At 47.0% G+C, this 13,442-nt stretch overlaps 1 long non-coding RNA gene across 1 annotated transcript in view; it reads left to right on the top strand.

The window, feature by feature from the left end:
- Window positions 1-13,442, top strand: part of LOC144824982 (uncharacterized) — a 101,640-nt gene that overhangs the window by 87,311 nt on the left and 887 nt on the right. The window lies entirely within an intron of this gene.

Raw genomic sequence — 13,442 nt, forward strand, 5'->3', positions numbered from 1 at the left:
AAGGAAGGCTCAAATATACTCCCCAGGGCTATGTTAGTCTTTTTTGGAAACTTTCTCGCAAGGCAGGAGCTAATGGAGAGAGCTAGACCTGATGCCAAAAAAACGGTGGAAGGGATAACTTTCTTCGCAAGACCTGACTTTTGCCATATAACAGTGGAGAGGAGATGGCGGCTAAGACAATTGATCAATGCATTTCAGGCCCAAGGAGCAGAGGCATATCTATTGTTCCCAGCAAAGCTGAAGGTTGTCGTAGCGGGCCGTAACAGAATGTTTTTCTCTGAAATAAAAGCGGGGGAGTTTTTGACAGAGTTAAAAGAAAAAGGGGGGGCTCGAAGGAAATAGGCAAGGAAGGGAGTAGAAGAAATTTAATATCAAGTATACATATATGGCGACTAAATGCCTGATAGTTCAATGTAGTAGTTGATAAGAGGGGAGGAGAGGGGGAGCGACTCTACAACGCCAAGCGGACACACATAGGTCAGGGATTACCTATTTGCCTGTCACAGGGGGGGAGGGGCAGCAGCCGGGGCGGGGGGGCTTAAAGGGGGGGGGAAGGGAAGAATTCACGGGGAAAAGGTGTTGGTGCAAGTTAATACAGATTTGTAAAGAGTGTAGAAGTGCAGTAAAAGAGCATATAGAAAAAGGCAAAAAAATATCTGAGGCGCTGGTAAAAGCTAAACTAGAAACATGGCACTTAGGATAATGTCAATTAACATCTGTGGTTTAAACAATTTGGAGAAAAGACAGAAGTTCTCCGCACTGCTGCGATTTTGGAAAATTGATATAACCTGTATACAGGAAACGCACGTAGCAGCTGATGATAAATTCCTGCTTGGTCAGATGGGGTTGGAGATCCTTGCTAATACAGGACAAGAAGAGCGAAACAAGGGGGTGGCAGTTCTGGCCAGAAAAGGGGTGGTTAAAATTAAAAAGAAAAAAGAGGATTCTGAAGGGAGATGGGTGATGCTAGACCTAGAAACAACAGCGGGAAGATGTACTTTGGTCTCACTATACGGTTCAAATGAAGACGAATCGGATTTATTAGAATTCCTGGATAGTGAGCTAGCTTTGTGGCCAGAGCCTGTGATTTGCTGCGGGGATTTTAATATTAATGGGCTGTATGGAGTAATAGGCGCAAGCGGAGGTGGTTATCAAGGAAGAAAAAAAAAGGTGCATAAAGCAATACAAAATCTCGCTAGACACAACGCGCTGGTGGATATATGGCTGGAGCTTAATCCATTAGGATCAGGTAGTACCTATTATTCAGCTCCACATCAAACAGTTGCCCGTTTGGACTATTTCCTTATCTCTAGCTCATTAGTTAACAGGGCTAAAATAGATTGTCTCCCAAGGATAATGTCGGATCATAATCCGTTGGTGTTAAGCTTAGCAACATTACAAAAAGTGGAAAAAATAAACCCGACATGGTCATTTGAGAGAGGTTTGTTGAAGGATGAGGACTATGTCGCAAGGATGCAAGAATGGTTGACACAATTTTGGGACATAAATAGATACTCAACCTCAGCAGATATGGTGTGGGACAGTTTTAAAGCAGGAGTAAGGGGAGAGACATTAAGTTTTTCTCTGACAAGAAGTAAAAAGGAAAAAGACAAGATGGATGAGGATATTAGAAAGCTGCTGGAGATGGAAAAAATGCTAGTAGAAGCAATAGAAAAACAAGAACCTATTGAACAGATTTTAGTGGCCATAGAGATGCAGAGATCAGAAACAGGGACTACTCTGGCACAAAAAACAGCAAGAAAATACTTAGCACACAAAGAGAAATGTTATGAATGTAACGAGAGGGTGGGACATCTGCTTGCGATTAGAACTAGGCAAACCCTAGCGGCAGGAGAAATCAAAGAAATTAAGGACTGTAATGGGATAATTGTTAATAAAGTGGAGGAGGTGCAGGAGGAGTTTAGGAGGTTTTACGAGAGACTATACGAGCAGGATAAAAATGATGAGGAGATAGAAGCAAAGAGCTTGGAATATCTAAGGCAAGGCCAACAGGAGGGGTTGTGCATAGAGGATAGGGATAAACTAGATACACAATTAACACTACAGGAGATAAGAGACGCAACATTTAGTTTACCATCTGGCAAAGCAACGGGTCAAGATCAGATCCCAGTAGAATTTTACAAAACTTTCTGGGATGTACTAGCCAAAGATATCTGGATAATTTGTTGCTTGGCACAAGGAGGCAGAACGGCTCCTCACTCTTGGGCGGGGGCCGACATAATCGTATTATTGAAAAAAGATAAACCCCCCACTGAACCGGGTTCTTATAGGCCTATCACACTGCTTAATGCTGATGCGAAGATATTCTCCAAGGCACTGGCCAACAGATTGAGCAAGGTGATAGAGAAGGTGGTCTCCCCTATACAACATGGGTTTATACCAGGGAAGGGAACCACGGAACATACTAGACAGCTGATAACCATTTTGGACGCTGTAGCGGCCGCAGGCGATCCTGTCGCGGCTATCTTTTTGGATGCCGAGAAGGCTTTCGACAGGGTCTCTTGGGTTTACCTTTGGAAGGCTATGGAGTGGGCTGGTATAGGTCGAGGATACATAAAGGCAGTCCAGGCATTATATAAACATCCTAGCGCAAGGATCCGTATTAATAGATCATACTCTAACGCAGTGCAGATTAGACGAGGGACCAGGCAGGGTTGCCCAGTCTCACCACTATTATTTGCAATATATCTGGACCCCTATCTGAGAAGACTGTCAATAAATAGGACGATTACCCCAGTTATATTACACGGGAAAGAATATAAGTTATTTGCCTACGCAGATGATGTGGCCGTCATTACACCGACACCAGAGGAGTCACTGGCTGAAATTGAACAGGAGGCTAGGAAATTCGGAGAGGTTTCTGGATATTCAATAAACAGGGGGAAAACACAGGTCGTTCAGAACATATACACTACATTTGTAGACGCAAGAGTTGTCTCAGACACAAAGTACTTGGGTGTCAGGGTTACGGCAGACCTAGAAAAACTAGTAGAGATAAATGTGGAACCACTGCTAGCCAAAGTAAAAAGCAACTTGGAGAGAGTAAATAACTTACACCTGACTCTCATGGGTAGAATCAACTTTATCAAAATGGTTACTTTTCCGAAGTTTTTATATTTGTTCAGGGCAATCCCACTTTTTTTCGAAGGGATTTGGTTTAATAGAATAGAATCGGCTGTAAATAAGTTAATCTGGGCACAGGGGAAGACACGCAGAGCATATCGGTTTTTAACACAACCGCGCGAGAGAGGAGGTTGGGGAGCACCCGATTTTAGATTTTACTACTGGGCGGTAGCTCTACAATATTCCAAAGGATTATTAGGCGGAAGTGATCAGGAGGAGGAGATGGGGAGGAAAGGGCCGGAGAATGTATATAAAGTACTTCTAGGTAAAGCGGCAGAAAACGCTTTGGTAGCAACGGTGGACTTTGCATATTTTAAGCACACAAGATTTAAGACACTGACTGCGATATATAAAGTTTGGAAAGCGATAAGGAAAAAATTGGGACTGGGAAGGTATAATCGATATTTAAGGCTTTATAGAAATGATAGCCTTCCGATAGAAATCTTTTGGGATACAGTTATGAAAGAATGGGACGAGAAAGGGATTAAGAAACTGGGAGATTTAATGGATGAAGGGGGAGCAATCTTAACGTTCCAAAACGTACAGCATAGGTATAAAATAACTGGACATAGCTTCTTCAAATACCTACAAGCGAGGAGTTACTTCTATACAAAAACGGGGGGTGCAGGAGGGATGGCGAGATGTAAGATTATGGATTATTTGGGAAGTAATTTCTCATGCTCAATAAGACAGCTGTATGCAGAATTACAAGCCTATAAAACTGATGACAGAGAGAAATTCAGTAGTAAATGGAGAGAGCAGGTAAATGCAAGACCTGAAGACTTACAGATCTCCTTAGATTTTGGTAGAACTATCTTATGCTCTGCTACACTCCAAACCCAACACTATAAAACAGTTTATTCATTATATTATACACCAGCCAGAATAGCCAGTTGGGGAGGCTCCACGGGAATAACGTGTCCAAGGTGTAATTCAGCTCAAGCTAATATAACACATATGTTCGCACAATGTCCACAATTATACACTTTAAAACGGGCAATAGAAGAGTTTCTAGAGAATACACTGGATATAAAAATTAAATTATCTGAGGAATTAATAATCCTGGGGGTAAGCTCAGAGGATAATATAACCTACCCAGAATTCTTATTCATGGCTGCAGCAGTATATAGGATAATTGTCGCAAAAGCATGGAAGGACAAAACTGCACCAACATTCCAGACCTGGGTTGCAAGATTATTATCTACGTATAATCTGGAGAGGGCTATTTATGACAGAAAAGGAAGGAAGGCAAAAGCTATGGGGTGCAAGATATGGTTTCCCATTGAACAGTGGAAGAATAGGAAAAATGGTGTGCGGCAATAATTGAGAATTGTGTTGAATATATAAGGTTAAATAGAGATGTTGTATTATGTGCCACATTTATGTCTTTGAATATTAGTACTCTAAATCTGCATATTATTTTTACTATTATTTAGCAGTACTAATCTGTATTTGTTATAAAAGAATATGTAAATGTATAAAAACACATTGGTTGTAACAGAAAAATGGGGGGGGAAAAAATTTCTTGAATAAAGATATTTAAAAAAAAAAAAAAAGGAATCACGGCAGGACACTTGTGAAGGGGAGGCCCCTGGAGGGCGCTTTGGACTCGGCGAGGCCCGTCGCCCGCTCGCAGGCACGCTGAAGCACGTGACCGACTGCCCTGAATAGAGGTCCCGGGACTCCGGGTGGTCGGCCTGCCAGGAAAGAGGGATGTCTACGGGCAGACCGCCCCGAGGCAAAACAGTGAAGGAGATGTTTGCCAAGTCGCAATCCCCCCCGCAGAAGGTCGCAATAGCCCCGACGGGGAAAAAAATGGAGCAGACTCCGGACGAGGGTACGGAGCCTATAATGAAGTCCTTTTTAGAGGGCCTCTTTGCCTCCCTGCGTGACGACATACAGACCTTCAAGACTGAATTCACCAGCGAGATTCGAGAAGTGCGGCGCGAGATGGATGGCATAGGGGAACGGGTGGCGGACCTGGAAGCCAAGAGCGATGAACGGGAGACGGAACTCTCAGCTCAGCAACAGGAGATTATTCGGTTGCACGATCAACAAGTGGATCTGCAACTCCACTTGGAGGACTTAGAAAATCGCTCCAGACGTCACAACATCCGCATTCGCAATGTGGCCACATCTGATGCTACCCAAGATACGTTCCGCTATGCTAGAGAGCTCTTCAACCACGTGTTGGGGAGACCATTGGACTCTCCCCTACAGCTTGACAGGGCCCACAGGACCGGTCCACCCCGCGCGGCGACAGCGCCCCCGCCAGACATCTTGGTGTGTGTTCAAGACTACCGTACCAAGGAGGAGATACTACAAAGGGCACCGCCAGAAGCACCCGATAACGTTCCAGGGCACCTCGCCGCTGCTGTTTCAGGACCTGGCGGCGCTCACGTTGCACAAGCGCCGGCTCTTCAAGCCAGTCACGTCCTACCTACAACAGAAGGATATTCCGTACAGCTGGGGCCACCCCTTTCGCCTAATTTTCAGACTGGAGAACAAACAGTACCAACTCCGATCCGTCTCGGAAGCCTACACTCTGTTGGGTATAGAAGCACCGAAAGATGACGCAGAGGCCCAGGGAACGGCGCCGGAGACAGAAGGGAGGAGACCGCAATGGAGCCAACAGCGACGGCGGAAGGGAGTCAAGAAGCCACCGGCGACGGAGATCGCAGCAGGACAGCGCGCCGCGGTGGATGCAGTGGCCACAGACAGCGGCACCGGTCCCACGGGAGAGAGACTCAAGGACGCCACTTGAGTTGAAGGTCCGTATTGGCCACCAGGCCGTTGGCGGGAGGATGCTCCCGGACAGACTAGTAAGACTATCTTACTTTATTCTTTTTCCCTTTTCATCCTTGGATGAGAGACAATGACACTTTGCAGTTGGGGGGGAGGAGGGGGAGTTTGAGTTGGGGTGAGTGTCTGGTCCATGGTTCGAACATTGGTCGGTCCGGCGCTGAGACGGGGAGGGCAATGCCATGGCGTAGGAATGGAACAGGGTTCGGTGGAGTTGGGTACTCTAGGGCAGCACATGGGGTGGGTTTGCGGGGAGGATCCTTTAGAGGGCAAATGACGAACTCACTATCCTCACGCTGAATGTGCGTGGCCTGAATAATCATGTCAAGCGCAAGGCGATCCTCCTACAGTTAGACCAATCGAAGGCGGACATATGCCTCCTACAGGAAACGCACCTTCTGCATAAAGACTGTCACAGGCTCAGGTCTAGTAAATTCCCCCATCAATTTTTCTCCTCATGCCCAGATAAGAAAGCAGGGGTGGCAATTCTGGTGGCGCAGAAGTTCAGGGGCAAGGTGCTGGGGAGATTGGCCGAAACTAAGGGGCGCCTACTGGCGTACAGATTCGCTGTAGGCGATAGGACCTTTACGATTGGCTCGATATATGGACCCAATGATGGACAGGAACACTTTCTGCACAGAGCAATCACTGATGTCACCGACACAACAGACAGTCACATTGTCCTGGGCGGGGACCTCAATCTGGTCTTCGATAACATTCTCGACAGGTCCTGCCAACGCACTACACAGGTGGGAGCGCTCACAGCGGCGGGCAGAGCCAGATTGCATGACTTAGGGCTGGTAGATCTATGGCGCGAGCTACACCCCGGGGAGAGTGACTATACTCATTTCTCAGCGGCCCACCAAACATACGCGCGTCTTGACTATCTGCTAGTTTCCACCGCCGTCCAGTCACTAGCTGTCAGTATTGACATAGGCACTGCTTCACTCTCCGATCACGCTCCGGTAACGGTCACCCTCTCCAGGCCACCTATACAGCGTCCCAGCAGAGTTTGGCGCCTCCGGGATTCACTCCTACATAGGGGAGCGGTGGTCACGAAAATCAAGGGCGCGATCACTGACTATCTCGCACATAATAGTAACAGTGACACCACACTATCCACGCAATGGGCGGCGTTGAAAGCGGTCCTTAGGGGAGCATTTATATCTCTCTCTACTGCAGAAAATGCAGAGCGTCAATCTAAAAGGAACGAACTCACACAGCAGACCAGGGAACTGGAACAGATCCATCGTAGAACGGGGGCGCCTAGGATATGGAGGCAACTGAAGGCAGTCCGCCAGCAACTTGCGGCCCTTGATCTTGATAGGGCAGAATACGCAGCACTACGCCTACGCCATGCTTATTATACGGGCGGAGACAGGTATGGGCGTCTTTTGGCTCATAAACTGCGCAAGGTCACACAGCGCAGAGAGGTGCGCGTGATAAAGCGGGACGATGGTGTCACGGTAGGCGGACAACAGGCCATAGCGGAAGTCTTCAGCGATTTCTATGCCAAACTATACTCCGCGGACCCTCCTAACCCTGAGGCGGAGGCGGGATTCTTGGCAGACATCCCCCTGCCGAGGTTGACGCCAGAACAAATAGACTGCCTGGAGAGGGACATCAGACCGGAGGAGGTTATCTCCGCCATCTCGCGGCTTAAACTGGGCAAGGCTCCGGGACCGGATGGTTTCCCGGCAAGCTTTTACAAAACGTTCTGTCATCAAGTGGCACCACTGCTTGCCAGACTCTTTACTTCTTTCGCGGAGGACGGAGCGATCCATATGGACCTGCTGGAAGCGTCCATCGCAGTGATACAGAAACCAGGTAAAGATCCGGTGGAGTGCGGGGCGTATAGACCAATCTCCCTCCTGAACGTGGATCTCAAGCTATACACAGGTATTCTCGCCTCCCGCTTGGGCCCTTGTATGGGGGGACTGGTCGACCCGGACCAGTCCGGGTTTATTCCAGAACGCCAGACCTCAGACAACACTAATCGGGCCTTTCACTTACTGGAAAAAGCGGCGCGAACGGAGGGTGAATACATGATGCTGGCCATTGATGCTGAAAAGGCATTCGATAGAGTACATTGGCCTTACCTGGAGAAAGTGATGCTGAAGGCGGGGATATGGCCTAAATTCTGTAATAGAGTGTTCAACTGCTACAAATATCCGACAGCTACAGTCCGGGTCAACGGGTGCACATCGCTGAGGTTTCATATTGAACGCGGTACCAGGCAGGGCTGCCCCTTATCCCCGCTTCTCTTCGCCCTATATATGGAGCCTCTTGCATGCCTTTTGCGCTCCGACCCGGAAGTGCAGGGTATCAAGTTCGGGGGTGACGTCCACACCATAAGCTTGTACGCGGACGATGTCTTGATCTCCCTTGCGAATCCCTGGCGCTCCCTGCCGGCGTGTGTTGCGGACTTGGAGAGGTTCGGTAACGTCTCCGGTTTCAAAGTTAATATGACTAAATCGGTAGCTCTCGACTTGTCCCTGGCCCCCACTACGCGTACACAGCTACAGGCGCAGTTCCCCATGCCATGGACGTCAGAAGCGGTCCCATATCTGGGGATTCAATTGGCACCCTCTCTCCAGACCTCGGTGGATCTCAACTACTCTACGCTGCGGCAGAAAATCAGATGTGAGCTAGGTCTTTGGAAATATTTTCCATTGTCCTGGTTGGGCAGGGTCACGGCTGTTAAGATGACAGTTCTCCCACAAATCTTATACCTCTTCCGAACGATCCCTCTTGCGCCACCCCGTGGCTGGATTAAGCAGATGCAGTCAGAATTGTCGCAGTTCATTTGGAATGGGAGGAAACCCCGCATGAAGCGTCAGATAGCCATGCTTGCGCCAGACCAGGGCGGCATCGAGATGCCGGACTTAGCAACGTACTTTCAAGCGTCCCAGCTCCGCTTTTTAGTGGAATGGGTCAGGTGGGAATCCGGGAAGCACTGGTTGTTTCAGGACCAGGCCGTCGCAGGGAGGACGCTGCAGGAAATCCCCTTTATGGGACGGGAACACCGGCCTCCCAATCTTTATGCTTCCTACATTACGCGAGTGCCCCTGGAGATTTGGTACCGAGTAGGGATTAGTCAAGAACTGACTACCCTTCCCTCACCACTCACACCCATCGTAGGGAACCCAGAATTCCAGCCAGGGATGGACGAGAAATCGTTTGCGCGCTGGAAGCCTGCAGGTTGTCGGGCTCTACATCATGTATATGACGCAGACGGGGTGATTCCCTTCCCCCAGTTTTGACAGGAATTCGGGCTGCCGGAGACGGAACGGCTCCGTTACTGCCAGGTCAGGCACTGGGCGCTCCATACTACAGTGAGGTCGACGGCTGACAGACACCTGACCAAATTTGAATATTGGCTGCTCTCCCACACCACTGACAAACGACTGATCTCAGACCTCTACAAAACACTCATGCAGAAACACACACACATCTATAATGCGAGCAGGGTGCGCTGGGAACGAGAGCTGGGGAGGAACCTGTCACATAAGGAGTGGGAGGGAATCTACTATAGGGCACGTTACTCAGCCTATCACATGGGCCTTACTGACACCCTCACGAAAGTAGCGTACTACTGGTATTATACCCCCGAACGCCTGTACGAAATGGATAGCACGCAAGACCCCAGGTGTTGGCGCAGATGTGGTCAGATGGGCACGTTGGTGCATGTGCTTTGGGAGTGCCCAGTCTTACAAGGATACTGGAGCCAGATACTGGGGAGATAGACACACACTTCGAAATGGAAATCCCTCGATTCCCCGCCGACGTGCTCCTGGGGTTGCCCAACGCACTGACATACCCACTGAAATCACAGAGGGGTCGCCTGATAGCGATAGCACTGGGGTCGGCGGTACAAAAGATAGTGGCGCAATGGAGAACCAAACACATCCCCACATATCAGGGTTGGCTTCATCGTTTATGGCTGGTCCTCGGTATGGAGAAATTGTCCTTGTCTGGGGCGGGGGAAGAAGCGCAGTACGCAGACCTGTGGAGACCATTCCTATCCCTGTTGGCATCTGAGTTCACGGCGGTGACCTGCCCCAAATACCTTCGCCTGTTAAGATTGACTGACACCGGCACTACACCCAAAGCACGTTAACCTACCATTGTAGACTGAGAGAGCCATAAACAGCGGCTACCTGGACCATGGACCGGGGGGGGGAGTTTTGTGGGGAGGAGCGTTACCGAGGGGAATTGGGGGTTGAGGGCTTGGGGGGGTTATGGGTGGTTTACAAAGGGGGTTTCCCTCTTCTTCTACCGGGGCAGGTTGGGGCTTGTTATGAATTTTGGCAATAAGGGGACCTTGCAGGGGCTGATGCTTAAGGCCGCACAGTAAGGCGCTAGAAGAAGGTCAGTCGGACACTCAGCGACAGTTAAGCATGGAACTGAGCTCCAGTCCCTTCGATAGTTGGGGGCAGGGTGTTTGCCCAGAGACATTATTCACCCACACTCTTTTGACGACGCGGCCGGCCCTGTTTGGGTTGTAGGCAGCTTGCTGTATATAAGACTGTTCGCCCATGCTGTACCCTGAGATTTGTGTCTTGCTTATCACTGCTTAGGGGCGCTGTCCTAGGACAGTTCAACGGTTCCTTCATGTGCCACTGTTACTTGTTTTCACCTGAGGTATCTTCAATAAACATATGTAATACTAAAATGGGGTTTGCATACTGAGTAAAGTCATGCGTCTAATTCAGTTTGAAATCATCGTTACGTTAGTAGTGTTCATAATCTAATCATGAAGCCGCGAAAGTGTAGGGCATTATAAGTGGGCGTGGTCATCATGCAAACGGAAGAGCCAGGCATGGCTAATGTTATCCGTTGCCATGGTATCCCCGTTGTTGCCGCTGGGTAGATAGAGATAATAGTGACAGTGGTCAGTTCCTAAGTTAAATGTCATATCTCCTAAATATGTTTAGTGTCAGTAACTCCTGGTTAATCGAAGAGACTGACAAAGATGCCGATGACTGTACAGCTATAAAGCTCTGGTTAGTGAGCAAGGTCGGCTTAGTACTACCTATAATGTACGATAAACATATGTGATGTAAAGAGGATTCAGGGAATAGGCCTCTCACTCCCATCATGTGTGATATACTAACTCTAGTGACTAAGTGCAACTAATCAAAATAAGAATCACAACAAAATTAATAAAACTAATTAAACTGTTAAAAGTCCAAATACGTTACATAGATGGAGTAAGAGTAGAAGATGACCACAGTGAAAGGATTAGGGTACAGGTGCCGCAGGCCTGAGACATGCCCCTCCCTTTCTACCTGTGGGATACAGAAGAAAAGAAGCAAAATATATTCACACATTGATACAAGAAAGATAATTAGCAATTCACAATCTTACATACATGTGTAATTATTCTTCCTAGAGATGTACATTAAGTTCTTCATCCATGTTATGCCCTTTTGGGTAACGTCTACATAAACCAATAATGTGTCTGGATTCTCTCTTTTAAAAAAGACAGGGAGGTTTCCTTATATATCCAATCAGGGACAAGGAGTAATAAACCAAAGAAATAAAGGGAAGTCCCTATCTGGCCACGAAGTTGGAAAAGGAACACCTACTAAATAGTAGAGGGGGTATTCACCTTTTTTGTGCACAAACCATAACCACATGAATAATAAATCACAAAAATGAATAGAGTCAGATAAAAAACGATAACAGATAATACATGGAACAATTGTACAATTTATTCAAAAGATAATACAGTCATAAAACAATTTCTTAAAAATTCATTTTTACAAAACAATTTTTGTGCCATTGAGACCAGTTAAAAATGTGACAATTCACATGAAAGAACATTAAAAAAATGTATTGTTACACAGTTGTCGACGCAGCGTTTCGGTTTTTAGGATAAGACCTTCATCAGGACAAGTTTCTAGTTCGGAAAAAAACATACAATTAGAACCAATTACTAATTTCATCTCTCTTTTTTTAACCACAAAATACATCAATAACACAATTACATCGTCGGTCTATAACACAATTGGATACAGGAACATGTACGAGCCATCCGTAATGGCAATAAGAGCTACCCTCTGGCAGTCCATTATAATGCAGTCCATACAGAATCTGAAATATTGGCGATCAAATTTCATGGTATTGCTGAGGTGAAAGCCAATCCTAGAGGAGGGGATAGAGTGGCCACATTAAGAAAATTGGAATCTCAGTGGCTGATCAAATTGAGAGCAGTTGATAGGGGACTAAACACAGATCGCGAATTACATGTGTTTCTTAAGGCATGAAATGATCAAGCTATGAAAAATGCACTTTCAAACATATGATACTCTTGTTGATACTGTGGGTAACGTTGTCCTTCAATCAGTAATCATCTGGCTTTATGTATACAACTATATAAAAAACATAAATAAACAAGAATGTTTTTTTTTTCTCTTGTCAAAGACCACTAAAATTGGTCGCCGTTTGTGTCCTGTCTGATGAGTTGTTGAGACTGAACTGTTTGTCTCTCTTTTAGGGACATGTTGCTATTATTATTGCACATTTGTTTCCCTATGTCGCATTCATGTCCTCTCTACATTTATACTTTCTCTTTTGACAGCTGTTCTTATTTTTGAGCTTATTACAACTGGGTGGTCCTCTACTTATGTACAGAAACTTTCTATCTATATTATTTAAAGATTCCCTACTGACATGTCTAAACCTGTGCCTCGTCTCAGGGGCTCCCATGTTGGTTGCCAGGTTTGCTCCCGAATTGAAAATAAAACAATACTTGTTGGGAATGGGGAGATGAGGGTGCCATGTGAGCAGTTTCTAAAACTGGGCCAGGGACAGGCTAATTTGCATATAGCCATGTTCTGAGCTGGGATGGGGCAGTGAGCTAAATAACGGTGATGGATCAAGCCCTGATCTTTGGACTGGGTAAGAGTGGTCTGCTTAATTCAGACACTCTGTTCATCACCACCCCCTTTTCTGAATCGTTTTTGGCCACTATAGGTGTAGCAGGGTATACTCAGACATGAGTCCCTTGCTCACTGCTCCATCAGGATTCAAGCAAGCCGGGCCGACGACGGCTGAAAGGCCAGAAACCGGTCCCCGGAAGCTTGTCTCCTTTCTGGTGAAGAATTGGCTTGGTAGTTTGGTCTGCCCTGTTCCCATGATGCACTGGGCCAGGGACAGACTAATTTGCATATAGCCAGGTTCTGAGCTGGGATGAGGCAGTGAGCTAAATAACGGTGATGGATCAAGCCCTGATCTTTGGACTGGGTAAGAGTGGTCTGCTTAATTCAGACACTCTGTTCATCACCACCCCCTTTTCTGAATCATGTGAGCAGTTTCTGACATTAAATATATAGTTTTTCTCGTGTTTGCTTAAACTAACAACATTCCAAGATGGCCGCCGTCTTGTTTTGCAGAATGTTAGTCAGTCTGGTCTGTTTTCGATCTCCACCACTCTTACTCCCGGCCCAGCGTTCACACCTGAACTCTGTTTGGCTCCTTCCCGCGCTATC

Source organism: Lissotriton helveticus, chromosome 3_1 (genome assembly GCF_964261635.1).
Source record: "Lissotriton helveticus chromosome 3_1, aLisHel1.1, whole genome shotgun sequence".
Lineage (NCBI taxonomy): Eukaryota > Metazoa > Chordata > Amphibia > Caudata > Salamandridae > Lissotriton > Lissotriton helveticus.